Raw genomic sequence first — 16,785 nt, 5'->3', positions numbered from 1 at the left:
GTGTCCTGCATTTACAATGTTCCTTGCATCATCCATCAAGATCTTTTCTGTTTACTTTGGTGGAGAGACACAGCAGAGCTGTGAGCCTGCTGTTACCCCGACAAAAGATAAACAGTCTTTTGCTCGGTCTTTCAAGAAAGTTGACAGTGTCGATGCAGAAATTCCGAATTCACTGGCATCGTCTTTTTAAAGATTTTTTTTCTAACATGAACTATTGTTGTTTATTCATGTCTGCCATTTCTATAGGAGGGTGACAAGGAGTTAAATTCCAATGGATGTTTTTCAAATGTTGACGAGCAATAAGCAAAAGGTATTACGAAAAACCACCAAAAACAAACACAGCAAAAAAAAAAAAAAACAGTACGAGGAAAGTTCGAAGAAAGAAATTTTTTTTACAATGTTTCTGTCTGGAGATCGTTGTGCACAACTGAGCTGCGTCCACAGAACTAAATGCTCTTTGGATGATTCATTCAAGTATTTCAAGGTCACTTTGTTGTAATGAAAGTATCTGCTGAATGTACTTCATAGTAATGACATTTCTATAGACTCGTGTCATATGGGTTAACTGTCGGGACCATAAAAATGCTTCATTGTAATGAAAATTTCACAGTAAAGATATTCGTTGTAATGGAATTTCACCTGTAGTATGTGCTCATTTCTCTCCTCAGCTTGGTCTCTCTCCTCTCTATGCACCGCTGCAAAGCCCCACACACCTAATGTTGTGAAAAGTGTCCTCAATGAAGACGGCAGCCATTTTGCTGTTACCCTTCACTGAGCGAGTCTCTGTTGCCGGCAGTGCTCTCGTAGCCCAGCTGTCAGATGGCTCAGGCCCGCTAGTGGGCCGTGGACCAGGGATTGGGAACCCCTGCTGTATGTAATGTCTGTTTTGAGGGAAATGTCCATTCCACTCGTGTCTGGTTCTGGAAAGATATTCAACATGGTTATACTGCAAAGGCTCAAATGATCAGTTGATCAGAAGAGGGTGGATTAGCAGGCCGGGTTAAGGAAAGAACAGTCATATGTGGACCAAATAGCCACTCCAGGTGTCACCATCAAACAGGCCATCAGGTGGAGCTCATATTGACAAAGTGAGGTCAGCACAATGGCCATTATGCACGCAACAACTCTTTACGTGACATGGTGCTGTATATCTCATTTCAAAAAAGTGCACAGTTCATATGAGAGTAGAGCATGAAATATGGCTTGTCTGGTCACGCTGTAGTCTGTTGATGGGTTGCAATGGCAGAACCAGTCGTGAACAAGACGATCAATTTTTCTGCTGTATATATCCCAGGTCAAGATTATGGTAGTAGTGTTTCACTCACACAATGCCCAAATGGCCTTCATGAGCCATGGTGAGGATACAAGATTAAAGGCAACTATGATTGATTGTGCGAGTGCCACAGGTTACACAAAATTCATCTCAACAGGACAGCCCAGCAAGTGTTCTGTACTATGGAGACAGCTCGGCCAAAATGATCTCAAAGGGACCAACCTGTATGAATGAGAAAATATGGGGGGCGGGTGTGGCTTTGTATAGGGCTAATTTCAGAAGGATTTTCAGGTTCCTGTAATGAGACAGTGGCTCATAGTGGAGAGTGGAGCAGCTGAACAAGTTTTGTTTTGCTGACGTCAGGTCCAGGGTCTGTGGTGGAGTAGAGGAATCACAGGACAACAGATTTGCCACTGCATTTTCATGGCCAGTGTGAACTATAATGTGAAGTTATACTGCTGAAGTCTCTCTTACCAGCAGTAAGTCCTAAGGGGCTTGTGTCCAGTGCCTGATATTGACTGAAGGGCTATAAATGCCTGTGGGTCAGTACGTAACTTGATTGTCCATCCTGAAAGAAACTTTTGCCACCGTTTACAAGTAAAGACACACGTTAGAGTTTCACACTTACCCACAAAATATGTCTGTTCAGCTGGGATTACATCCTGTGAGGTGAAGGCAATGGGTCATTCAGTACCATTCTGTAGGTGGTAGAGCACCTAACTGGAATCAACACACATAGCAAAGGTTGGGCTCCAGATGTCAAAGTGAGCAAAGACAAGTGGAGACTTGAGCCATACCTTCAAGAGACTTCTGAGCAGGTGGGAGTCCAGGACCAAGGAATGTTCTTCCTCAGTAGATGACATAATTGGGATTTGGTGGTGGAGAACTGAGGCAGAAATCATAGACAGACAGACAGACAGACAGATAGATAGATAGATAGATAGATAGATAGATAGATAGATAGATAGATAGATAGATAGATAGATAGATAGATAGATAGTCATTCGAAGAAGTGAGGTCTCCCAGACTGCATTTGTGGGCTCGATGATGCACTGGATTGTTTCCTCATGAGACAGGAATAGAACGAGGCCATTGACTGTCAAACAAAACCATACAAACTCAATGGAAGGCACTGAGAAGACACATTTTTCGTCATTCAGTGTGAGGTGACTAGTAGATAATACTGGAGTTGGATCTGGCATAAGAATGTCATCCAAACAGATGACTAGCCCAGGAATTATGGCAAAGTTAGTAGACATCACCTTCTGAAAACAGCTGGATAGTATAACAAAAAAAAAAAAACATTGTGGGTGAGAAAGGTGCTTGTTGCTGCTGCTGTTCTTCTATGCAAGAGTCTCCAATAAGTTAGCGATATCAGAAAGTCAAGTGCACTGCAGCGGTCTGTTTACGTTTATTTTTTGTTCTGCCAAAATGAAAGATTAAGATTTTTTAAACTAAAGGAAAATAAAGGGAGAACTTTTACAAGAAAGCGACGGAGATTTTCATGGAGAAGTATAGGCGGATTGACTTCATTTACAAATAAAGGTAAGACCATAAACGGTTTTCAATTTTATAAAAGCTGGAAATAGACTAAGAAAAAAAAAAAAACAATCCCATATTTAAAAACTAAAATTTGATCCTAAATATTCTTTTATTTTTCTTGTTATCTTTTTGTTGAACAGTCTGTGTTGAAATTGATTAAAGCATCAGAATTAAAAGCTTTTAAAAACTACTAAATATTTTATTTAAGGTCAAAATTGAAATATAGATTTTTTTATTTTGCATTTGTTTTGAATGAGTATGACGTGTGGAATTACAACGGCAAAGTTAGAACACATGGAGGGTGAGAAGCAAATGCGCTCTCTCCGCTCTCTCTTTCTCTCGCCGCTATAAATGTAACGTTCTTTCTTACAATATATGTACCTTACCTATGTGTGTGTAAAGAATGCTGACGAGACATGAAACATCACCAGTAGTCAATGTGCCAATTGAATAGTGAATAAGCGACTCTTTTGGGTTCATATTCGCAAATCTGACTCTGAAGAAGGGACGTGCCTCACCAATCATGAACCTCACCGCATGTCACTGGAAGGTTGGCAGAATGAAAGCCCATCCTGGTCAGCAGTGTTATGTTACCAAAATGAAGACAGCACCGCGGTCATATGTATGCAACAACTCTTTACTTGACACAGTACCTCACATTTCACAAACGCATGCGAAGACAGCAACAGACACGACACTGTTGTAAGGCTGAGCGGACGTAACAATCATGTTTAAGTTTTCATGTTTTGTTTTTACTTGTTGGTCCACAGCAATTTTACATATGCATGCTAAAAAAAAAAAAAAAGTTTAGAAATGTTTATGCCTTTCACTTTTAAATAACTAACCATAATAGGCATCGAGTTCTGATTATAAATTTCCCTATTATTGTGTGTATTTACTGACTTGTTGGTGGGCTGAGTTAGTTGGGGATGCTTGTGTTTTCTTGCACCAGGGTCCAAGGATCGGCTGCACAGATAAACGACACTGCAGCCTGCGGCGCGCTTTCCGTCTTTTCTGGACAGTCGGGCAATATAAACCTTTCAATGCTGCGTGTGTGCGTTTACAAGATTTTTGGAGGCAGATTCAGAATATGAGGGTTACAGTGTGGATAATGAACCTTTGATGGAAAAATAACGAAATAATATTTGAATAGACTAATTGCAAATCAAGTATTTTTTATATGTAAATGGCATTGCTCCACCTTTCTTTAATTGGTATGCAGGGCTCTTACTTCTTTAATATGGTGTCACCACATACAATATTCACATTTCTAATACTTGCAACATTTACTTTTCCCTACTTTGAAATATTTAACCTATTAAAGCATAACAAATTCACATTTTGCTCCAGGTTTACAAAATTTATGTATATTGCACCATAACTATACTATTTGTGTTGTTACTTTTAATTTATTCTCACCAAACATTACATATATACATGGGAAATGAATGTGGGTAATATGTTTATAATACTCAGTCAGTCTGTTAGTCATTCTCCAACCTGCTATATCCTAACACAGGGTCACGGGGTCTGCTGGAGCCAATCCCAGGCAGCACAGGGCGCAAGGCAGGAAACAAACCCCAGGCAGGGCGCCAGCCCACCGCAGATTTTTATAATAAGTTTGATTAAATTAAATCAGAACACTGTCAAAATATATGAATGAATAAGCTGAGACACTTTGGCCTTAAGGAAATATCAAAAAGCGTGTGAGCTGTAATTTAGGACAGAATGCATTGTTAACGACACGCACAGTCTACTGAAATGATGTCACGAAAAAAAGAAATAGCACAGTCTATTCAAACTCACAGCCTCCTTAATTTTTAATTCCATGATTAATTGTCAATATAAAGAAATTAAGTCGTTTTAAGAAGATGACAATTTTGCTATAGTCTGATCATCTAACGCTCCGTTTAAAATGTTCGTATATAAAGAATATAAGACAGAATCTCAATGAAGCGGGACTCGTGAGTAGTAACGATTAATATGTGACACTGAGGAATTGTAATGCATAATAATGGGAACAAGTAAAAACTACGACTTCCTAACACGGACAAGGTAGGCATTTCAATAAATAATTTAGGAGGCTTATGTGTGTATTTCCATATCGTTTTAAGAACTGCGTAAGTCACCTGTTGTACTAAACGGTAACTCAAACAGCACTTAACAGTAAATAGTCTAACAAACCAATATAAGTAAATGAAACGAAGAGGCCGCGCCGCTGACAATGAAGGCTCACACTGCCCTGATGCATGTTTGGAAGGCGTTGATTGGCTGAAACTTTTAAAAGCAACTTGTCCTAAGTGGGAGGCGCTGTAAAGAGATCAGAAACGAAAAGACACATATAAACATGAAGAACAGCAGTGTATTTTATGTTTCTCACAAATTCAGTACGACACCATCGTCTCCAGACACTCAAATATGACGTTTAATACGTTTTACAGTAAACCTCTTTAAATATAATACACAATTTAACTGGGGTTCACGGTGGAATTTTTTTTTAAATGGAGGAAGAGAACAAAAAACAAACAAACAACAACAACAACAACAACAAAACTTTCTGTAAGGGGAGGATCAAAGACGCGAACCCCTGGTGTGTTTACTGGGAGAAAACTGCGATACCATTGAGTCAACTAATCGGGGTTCTTACTGTCCACCATTTGACTTGGTCATTTATTCCATGTGTCTGTGGTTCTGATTGTGAAACAAAATTTGTGTGTTGAACACTTTTACAGTGTGCCCCACATTGATAACTGAAAATAAATCTGCCTTAGACATTAGTAATCAACATATGTCACTGAGAAAAAGAAAAAAATAAATCAGTGATCGTACAGTTCTTCTTATTAGTATTTGTTTGGACTGTGACATTTCCCACATTCCAAATTATCTCAAGTCACTCAGCCACAATCTGAACAATTCGTTTAAAATAAGAGCTTTTCCGAATGACGTCACAACTAAACTAACAAAGCCTGACTGAGGAGCTGCAACAGGAATTTGTAGGGATGGACAGATCGATACCATAGTAATCGATACTTCCATACTCAAGCTGTACTCATTTGGTATCGAGTACTATTAAAAATATCGAGCACTATTTTTCTGTGTAAGATATGGTTGTAAGGATCCTGAAAAGACACTGACCGCTCACACGTACTGAAGTGAGCAGACGTACAGTAACGCAAGGCTGCCATAAAGCCACGCCCCTTGCAGAAGCGCGGACTGTACGGCAATGGCAGACTGAAGGCATAGCGTTGTGTGTCTGTACTTTCACAGATAGAAAAGAATACGACCGCCCGATGCAATATTTGAAAGAAAAAGTACAGTTGCAAAACAAGCAGTCTATTTAAACTTTTAAAAAGCACTCATGCTGACCAATAGAAAGATGTGGAAGAAACATTAAAAATGCAGATCTGAGGGCACGGCGATTTAGCTACAAACGGTGCCAGATAAGGAACGTTTAACGGGAGAGACGTGACGTCATCCAGGTAACTGCTGCTAGCAGGTGATGAAGACGGGGGCTTGGTGAAGACTTTTTAGTGGAGTTTAACATTTTGCATTTTACCACTCACTAATACTCACGAATCGTTAAAACCCGTTGTTAACAAAATGGTGAAGACAAAAGAGCGTAAACCATAACTGTTAGCGCCTTTTCTCACATTTAGTCTTCTCTTGTGTTTTTTTCATCTAATTAATATGAAATGGACAATAAAACCGATGTCCATAAATAAGAATGTTAAATAGTCTAAAACCTTGTAAATAATAAATGTGCCTAATTTGAAGATGAAACTAGGTTTACTTTCCGAAAAAAAGTGCCAGTGGAAATGTAAATAAAAATCTTAATTATTTTGTAACTTTAGTGGGTTTAACAGTATTTTATTCGCATTAGTGAAAACATTCAGCGTAATAAAATATCATTTTTATACTTTATTTTATATTGTTAAAATTGCTTAGTGTTCCTGTTTTTTTCCCACAGTCAAAAGACACACAGCTTTCGTGGATTGACAATATTGAACTGGCACCTGGTGTGCGTGTGTGTGTGTGTGTGTGTGTGTGTGTGTTCACACCATGATGGGCTCTCACCCTGTCCAGGGATTGATTGTTCTTGCCTTGCACATACAGAGGCAAAACAGGAATAAGCATAAAAAGGTCAATAAAATACAAATTTGAGATCTAACTAAATGTAAAGCTAATATGAAAAAATCTTTGTTGATAAAACAGAAGGGCAGAATTAATAGAAAACGCAAATGTAAGAATATTATTATTTGTATATATTAGTGGGGTGGCACGGTGGCGCAGTGGTAGCGCTGCTGCCTCGCAGTTAGGAGACCCGGGTTCGCTTCCCGGGTCCTCCCTGCGTGGAGTTTGCATGTTCTCCCCGTGTCTGCGTGGGTTTCCTCCCACAGTCCAAAGACATGCAGGTTAGGTGGATTGGAGATTCTAAATTGTCCCTAGTGTGTGTGTGGGTGTGGGTGTCCTGCTGTGGGTTGGCACCCTGCCCAGGATTGGTTCCTGCCTTGTGCCCTATGTTGGCTGGGATTGGCTCCAGCAGACCCCTGTGACCCTGTATTCGGATTCAGCGGGTTGGAAAATGGATGGATGGTAAATATTAGTGTTTTAAGGGGATCACTTAAAGTACTTTCATAACTGGATTGTCAGTTTTCCATGTATGAAACAAATGAGCAAATCTTTATAAAAATGTAGCAGTTTATATCATCTGTATTATGTTTGTATGTTCATTCTGGGCAGCACGGTGGCTCAGTGGTAGCACTGCTGCCTCAAATTAAGGAGAGCAGGGTTTGTGGGTGGAGGTTGCATGTTCTCCTCATGTCTGTGTGGTTTTCCTCCGGGTGATCTGGGGTTCTCCCAAAGATTTGCAGCTTCTTTAACAGTACTTTTCAAGGTCATGTAGATTAAAATGGAGCCCAGTAATCTTGTGGTGGTTCAAAAGATTTATAAACAGGAAAGTCCAACTCAAGTGATGGAAAAATGGCATCAACCGATACGTGTCAGGCCTGTGACTAACTGTTGTTCACATTTCTTAAATAAAACATTTTTAAAAGTAGTTTTCAGTCCCCTTCACATTCTGCACACTCTTTTGTGTTGTAGGCTTCATTTTAAATGGATGAATGTGCCACGTTTGCCCATTAATCTACACTCAATAACCCATAATGACAAAGAGAAAGCATTTCTTTAGAAGGGCCTGCAGATTAAATAAAAATCAAAACCTGAGACCTCTCCTTCATGGCTATGCAGACCCTTAATTCAGTACTCTGTAGAAGCCCCTTTGGCAGCAAATCAAGATGGCTAATCTTCACCAGCTTTGCACTCCTACATTTGGACAATGTTTTTTTTTTTTTCCCCTCATAAATCATCAGCAAGACATCACTTGTTGTGTCTGTAAAAGTGAAATAATTTGAAAATATGTATTTAATACAGAAAACAGAGAAATATTATTATTACTTAATATAGTCAGTTAGAAAAACGTGGCAAGTAGTAACAACACCCTTTGTTGCCAGTCGCTGTATGCGGCAATGCTGACCCAGAACTGCAGAGCAGCGCGGCTGGAGAGTTAAACGGTAAGAGTGTCGCCGTCCTCAGCTAACCACAGCAACGGAACAAGTGGCAAACTGGCAGTAAACAGGAGTTTCCTCGTTACATATGGGTTATTTTCATCAAGAGAATCTGAGAAAAGAAAGAATAATTACTTATAAAGTTACAACTAATTACCGTAAGAAGGTAGTAAAAAGGATTGGCTCCAGCAGCCCCCGTGACCCTGTGTTCGGATTCAACGGGTTGGAAAATGGATGGATGGATGGAGGTAGTAAAAATATATTCTTACTACGACATTTGAAAACGAACTAAATACGAGACATTTGAGTGTCCCTGAAAGGTCAGTACAGGACAGGGGACAAAATTATCAAATATGGGACATGTCCCATAAATAAGGGACGTCTGGCAACCGATATATTTAACACTTTGCATTGTAAAAATAACGGTATTTTTTACAGTGATTTCATTTAACTCTCTTCCTTGTAAAGGTTAAACACAAATGTTGGACAGCGAAGAAATAAAATAACGTTTCTCTTAAACCTGCTTGTTGTTTTGTCCATTCGCTTCAATGAGCTTCAGCCTCCTAACGCAAGTCGGGATTCTGCTTTTACAGAAACAAGTAGGCGGGCTGTCAACGAATCAAGAGCCGCCAATGTACGCACGTGGCGTCTAATAAACTATGTGAATGTGCAAAAGCTAATTCATCTACCAATGACAAGGGGTCCTTTATGCATTTTTAATATCTTCATTGTGTAGATTGTGTAAATCCTAATAACACAATGCAGTGTAAAGTTATTTGCATGGCCAAATTTGAATCTTGATCTGTGGACCTTCCCTTTCATCAAGGCGGCATTTGAACCCAGTTTGATTGTCAGTAGATCTATCCATTTTCTCACCCTGTTATTACAGAGGCGCATGCGTATAGTGGCCGTACATCGAGACCGGAGATCTGGATTCAATGCAAGAGTCAAAAAGGACACCATGAAGTCAATAATGCACTTCTGAATAAATCCAAAAACTCTAATACAAGACAACAGAAATAAAATTGCGAATTAGACTGACAGGAAGCTCTGTGAGAGGTTTGTGTAACAAGGAATACCCTAAAGAGTCTTCTACCGTGGGATCTGCATGAAGGTCTCTGTCTCCCTGAGAAAAGCCCTTGAATAAATCTCACGGCCACCCTGCGCTCCTTGTATTATGCACTGCTATAATTTATACTTTGTGTGATATTTAAACTGGACTACGTGCTTAGCAATGCTGTTTAAATACAAAATCATCATGAGATCAGCTCATTTTAGTCGTCAACTTGTAACAAATCGGACCTGGTATGATGAAAGCGGATCGATCGGTACCACTCACTTTCCTAAACTCTAAGGCGGCAAATATAAGCATAACGAGGTGCCTTTTTCTAAGGTATACAGAATCCTCTTCAGAAATAAAAGGACTTGATGGAGGCAGATTTCTGTTTCAAAAGAGCTGTATCCTCTGCAGTTGCACGTACACTAACACGGTCAGATCAAAACAATCCCAATCTTGCTTCCTCTCACCTATCCACTCAGATCTTGAATGCTTAACTTTATGAACACCACTTTACATGAACACCTTACAATTTAACAAGGCGGTGCGTATTTGCAAATCTGAATGTAGATAGACAGATGTGAAATGCACGATCTAAGTGACAGATAAACAGCCAAACAGACAGCGGGTCCGGTATTTAATATAATAAATGTCCATGACTTTAAAGAGTCATGCAATGATTTTATTACAAGTATAATAACACAGATGTTAGAAAAAAACACTTGTCAATGAATCCTTTAGTATAAGTAATCATAATAGTTGCAATAATAACACAGCAAATCAATATAACGACATAGAGAAATGAGTGAAAACAAACGCGACAAGCTCCATTTTCTCTGCAAAACAAATAAATTAGTCAAAATACCTTAAACATTAAATATAAACTCATATACTGAATAACATTTAAAATCTTCACTTAAAAATAATAAAAAAAACATAAATAATTAAAACCTGTCATGTAAAAATGGAAATCTGAGGCATATCTGATGATTGTTTTACCTTGTTGCTCTACAATTGAACACCCAATCAGCACTACAGCACTCGTAGATCTCTTCAAACACTTGGCTCCTGACCTTTTCTAAGCCATTCTATACAAGTGGGTGAATTAGTCGACACACATATACTGTACATACTTTATATATATATATATATATATATATATATATATATATATATATATATATATATATATATATATATATATATATATATATATATACTGCTCAAAAGAATTAAAGGAACACTTTTAATCAGAGTATAGCATAAAGTCAGTGAAACTTCTGGGATATTAATCTGGTCAGTTAAGTAGCAGAGGGGGTTGTTAATCAGTTTCAGCTGCTGTGGTGTTCATGAAATTAACAACAGATGCACTAGAGGGGCAACAATGAGATGACCCCCAAAACAGGAATGGTTTAACAGGTGGAGGCCACTGACATTTTTCCCTCCTCATCTTTTCTGACTGTTTCTTCACTAGTTTTGCATTTGGCTACAGTCAGTGTCACTACTGGTAGCATGAGGCGATACCTGGACCCTACAGAGGTTGGTGGCACAGGTAGTCCAACTTCTCCAGGATGGCACATCAATACGTGTCATTGCCAGAAGGTTTGCTGTGTCTCCTGCACAGTCTCAAGGGCATGGAGGAGATTCTAGGAGACAAGCAGTTACTCTAGGAGAGCTGGAGAGGGCCATAGAAGGTCCATAACCCATCAGCAGGACCAGTATCTGCTCCTTTGGGCAAGGAGGAACAGGATGAGCACTTCCTAGAGCCCTACAAAATGACCTCCAGCAGGCCACTGGTGTGAATGTCTCTGACCAAACAACCAGAAAGACTTCATGAGGGTGACCCAAGGGCCCCATGTCCTCTAATGGGCCCTGAGCTCACTGCCCAGCAGCATGCAGCTCGATTGGCATTTGCCATAGAATACCAGAATTGGCAGATGCACCACTGGTGCCCTGTGCTTTTTACAGATGAGAGCAGGTTCACCCTGAGCACGTGACAGAAGTGAAAGGGTCTGGAGAAGCCATGGAGAACATTATGCTGCCTGTAACATCATTCAGCATGAGCAGTTTGGTGGTGGGTTAATGATTGTCTGGGGAGGCATATCCATGGAGGGTCACACAGACCGCTACAGGCTTGACAAAGGCACCTTGGCTGCCATTAGGTATCAGGATGAAATCCTTGGACCCATTGTCAGACCCTATGCTGGTACAGTGGCTCCTGGTGCAGGACAATTCCTGGCCTCATGTGGTGAGAGTATGCAGGCAGTTCCTGGAGGATGAAGGAATTGATACCATTGACTGGCCACCACACTTTCCTGACCTAAATCCAATAGAACACCTCTGGGACATTATGTTTTGGTCCATCCAATGCCACCAGGTTGCACCTCAGACTGTCCAGGAGCTCAGTGATGCCCTGGTCCAGATCTGGGAGGAGATCCCCCACAACACCATCTGTCATCTCATTAGAAGCATGCACCGATGTTGTCAGGCATGTATACAAGAACACAGGGGCCATACAAAGTGCTGCGTACAATTTGGAGTTGCTGCAATTCAATTTTGGCAAAATGGACTAGCCTGCCACATAATGTTTTCACTCTGATTTTTGGGGCGTCTTTGAATTCAGGGCTCTGTAGGTTGATCATTTTCATTTCCATCAAACGATGTGGCATCCTTTCCTTCCTAACACATTACCCAGTCTATATCAGTATAGATACCCAGGAGGATTTCTTTTTCCCATTGAGATTTGATGTGTTTTCAAAGTGTTCCTTTAATTTTTTTGAGCAGTTTTTATATATATATAATTTTTTTTTCACACTAATATGATGGACATAGATAGATAGATAGATAGATAGATAGATAGATAGATAGATAGATAGATAGATAGATAGATAGATAGATACTTTATTAATCCCAAGGGGAAATTCACATAATCCAGCAGCAGCATACTGATAACAAAAAACAATATTACATTAAAGAGTAATAAAAATTCAGGTAAAAACAGACAATAACTTTGTATAATGTTAGCATTTACCAACCAGGACTCCGAGTTGTATTGGAAGTCTGATGTATGTTGGCTGAACAGGACCAGAGAAAGTCCAGTCCCCTGTGGCCCTCCTGTGTTGTTGACCACAGTGTCAGACCTGCAGTTCCCGAGACGCACATACTGAGGTCTGTCTGTAAGATAGTCCATGATCCATGGCACCAGGTGTGAATCTACTCCCATCTCTGTCAGCTTGTCCCTAAGGAGCAGAGGTTGGATGGTATTGAAGGCGATGGATGTTTATCCATCCATCCATTATCCAACCCGCTATATCCTAACACAGGGTCACGGGGGTCTGCTGGAGCCAATTCCAGCCAGCACAGGGCGCAAGGCAGGAAACAAACCCCCAGGCAGGGCGCCAGCCTATAATGAACATTTATTTCTTTAATCTAACCCTTAAGTGATAACATAACTTTGTATAAGGATAGGACAATATCACCCATTGAGTCGCCCTCATTTCGATATAAACAACTTTAAACACTCAACTCGTATATTCAGTATATGTAAAAAAAGTTACAAGACATTTTTAGCAAAGCCAGAAAAAAATGCATTCTACTATTTAAAATAAAAGACAGAAAAATGAAAACAGCAATGAACTTTTTCCTTCCAATCACACAATAACCCCTATAAGTGTGAATAAAAATGCATACAGTGAAATACACACCCCATCCTCTCTCGAAGTTCACGCAATAGTCCAGAATTTGAGGTGTCTTATTAAACTGGGTGAATGAATTGTAGAAGCTGGCCAACAAAAAAATCTGAAGTTTTAAATGTAACACAAACAGTTAGTACTGCGCCATTACAAAAAAAAAAACAAAAAACTTCAATGTGCTCACCCGGGTTCACCAGTCGTAACTACAAGCAATTCAGGATTCACAGGATTACCGTCCCTGAGGATGAATGCTGAATTTCACCCATGTAGACAGATGCTGCCCTGTTTAGCTAGATTGCCAGTAATTTTCCTATAATTGCTGTCCAGTTTCTTTCAAAAAATGTGAAAGCGGACGTCCGGCCTTGTTCGCTGTAACCTGTCTATTCCCTAAAGAGCATAAGCAGACCAGACAAGCGACACACGACATTTTCTGTGTGGCGGTGCTACAGACTAACATGAACTTCATAGATCATTTGTCGGGTTTGTCTAAATGGCACACGAGGATTATTTTTCTTTCCATCTTTTAATCAGGAATATTATTTTATTTTTATTTTTTACGTAATTAGAAGATGCAGTCTTTATGCTAAGCATTAGTGAGAGTGAGCCACAAAAAGAAATTTCCTGGACCATATAGGACCATCTGCATGCCCACCTGTAATTTAAGAGTTTTGCTGCCCTCATTAAACCAGAGTGAGTTTCTTTATACTTTAACCACTTTTGTTTTGAGAGTGGCCATTTAAATCCAAGGCCTCTTTCATAATCCCATTTTAATTAGATGTCACCTGATCGGTATTGCGCTCTTGAATCAAGTCTGAGTTTCTCAGCATATTCCTGCAGGTTCTCTTGTGTTGTTGCAGTCTTTATGCTGCACTGTTATGGTGCAATACAATATGTGAATGTTTTAGTAAGCGCAAGAACGCGTCAAACATAAGTAGTGGTCAGTCAATTCAGTTAGAGGAGACTTGAATTTGAATCTCATCTCCATAAGTGATAATTAGATGCAAACTAAACAAAGATTAAAATTCCTAATAATAAAAAAAAAAATTGGAAACTGAAATAAAATAATCAGAGCCGTGGCGTGGCAAAACGACGCCTGATGCTGAAAGGGAACATAAGCACCCTTGTTCAATGAAAATGGATAAAACACATTGTTCTGTAAATTCTGTGTTTTCACCTCTCACATTAGATATATTTCAGAGCCGGGCCTAGAGGTATTTTCACCTGAGGCACGAGGATAATTCTGTATATACAGCTTACTATAGGGCAATATCATACGAGGAAACAAGTCGAGCGAGAGCATCCAATGAGAATCTTCAGTTTGCTTAAGGCATTGGAATATACGTTTGGCTTTTTTCTTTTGCAATTTATTAATTTTCATTTTTCATCAATCTGGCATCCTTTCCCATTGTTCACCTGAGGCAAGGGACTCGTTTGCCTCACCCTTATCCTGGCCCGCATATATTTAAATCATTTTAATTTCTTTCTTCATTTAAATTTTTACTACCAGTTCAAATCCATTGTTTTAAAGTATTTGATTACACTCGCGTTGTCTTTTGTTACTTACATTATTATTATTTTTTATTTCTTTCATATTTTGTTCTCCCGACTTCTTTTTGGGACATATTTTCTGTCATGAATTGAATAGGATTAAGTATGATATAGTTCCAAAATAAAAATTACTTGATTTTCTATTTTATTAAACCTCAGTTCAACATTCATTATTATAATAAATAAAACATTAGAACATTTTTAATTTTTTCCCATTTTTTTACCCAAATCTATTAAAGGATATAAACTAATATACTACACAAAATTAACTTACCTTAAATAATGGCAGAAACACACCAAGAGCATAGAGATACGAGTAGAGGATCACTTATCATCCATCCGTTATCCAAACTTCAGGGTTACGGGGGTCTGCTGGAGCCAATCTCAGCCAACACAGAGTGCAAGGCAGGAAACAAACCCTGGGCAGGGCACCAGCCCACCACAGTGCACACACACACACACCCACACACCAAGCGCACACTAGGGACAATTTAGAATCGCCAATGCACCTAACCTGCATGTCTTTGGACTGCGGAAGGAAGCCAGAGTACCTGGGGGAAACCCACGCAGACACGGGGAGAACAGCAAACCCGGGTCTCCTAACTTCGAGGCAGCAGTGTTACCACTGCGCCACCGTGCCGCCCCATCACATATCACTAGAGAGCGTAATAGCTGGTTGTGCATTGCGGTTCCAACAATAAAGGCGCGCACCGCTCAGTTACGCATTTACATATTACTGACGTGGCGGTTTTCAAGCAGTGCGTCATTCTCATTGTTATTTTACTGCTCTTTAATTTCCAATAATTCGGCTGTGATTGTAAAAGACAATATAAACACATTTCATTTTCAGCGATATTAATGTTTTTATTATTCTTTTTTCTTCTTTTTAACCCGAAACAACCACGTTGTCGATCGGCGCCCTTCGAAGATCGGCGCCTGGTGCGGGTGCACAGTTCGCACCACCAACGCTACGTCTCTGGATCTAATCCTCTAACTTGAGATGAAACATTAGCACTACATTCAATTAAATTCAGCTTGTGTATACAGTAATGCACTTCTCTGAGTGTAGCAGGCGCAGAGCACGGTGACAAGTTCTCAGGTAAAATGCAAGATTTTACAAATGACTAAATACAGAATTCATTCAAATAAGGACACAGTTTAAACACAGAGGAAAACAAAGTCATTCTAAACTAATACAATGCAATACAATACAGTTTATTTTTGTATAGCCCAAAATCACACAGGAAGTGCCGCAATGGGCTTTAACAGGCCCTGCCTTTTGACAGCCCCCCAGCCTTGACTCTCTGAGAAGACAAGGAAAAACTCCCAATAAAAACCTTGTAAGGAAAAATGGAAGAAACCTCGGGAAAGGCAGTTCAAAGAGAGACCCCATACCAGGTAGGTTGGGCATGCAGTGGGTGTCAAAAGTAGGGGGTCAATACAATACAATATACAGAACAGAACAATTTCTTAAGACAGCATAATAATAAAAATTTTAGAAGTACGGTTTAACAGTAGATGATATGACATAATTAGGTTTGGATATTTTTAGAGTCCTGGAGACCTCATCCATCTAGCTGCCTCCCCATTTGGCCATGCCACGACTGAAACGTTGCTCCGATGAAAGGACCCCTCTTTCCCATGATTCCTGTGATCCTCCATCAGGGATGACTTTAACATAGGCAGGCAAGCAACTTGGCAAATGGGCCGTGGCACCAATTGCCACATTTGGGTACCGAGAAAAGAAACAGAATAGGTGAGGGTTAGAACATAAATGGAGCCCAGAATTATTTCAACATTAATTAATAGGAGGAGGATGAAATGGAGACAAAAACAAAAACTCCAGTCAGCAGCACTGGAGGGTTTAGAGAAAGTCAGACACAGTCCCAGTTTTTTGAGACCTCGGACAACTAGCAACCAGTGCCCTCCTGGTCATCCTCTAGTGGTATCTGCATGTGCCCCCCTTCCAACTAATCTGACAACAGAATCTTTTCTTCTGATGATCAATGATCCTTTATCTGAGAGATCTTTTCCATGAGCATGAGAACTGCTTGGCAGTAAAACAGAGACACCAAGTGCCACATCAAGGTACCGAAAAGAGAAACAGTA

The sequence above is a fragment of the Polypterus senegalus genome, chromosome 1, assembly GCF_016835505.1.
Source record: "Polypterus senegalus isolate Bchr_013 chromosome 1, ASM1683550v1, whole genome shotgun sequence".
Taxonomy (NCBI): domain Eukaryota; kingdom Metazoa; phylum Chordata; class Cladistia; order Polypteriformes; family Polypteridae; genus Polypterus; species Polypterus senegalus.
Note: the sequence above shows the minus strand (reverse complement) of the source record.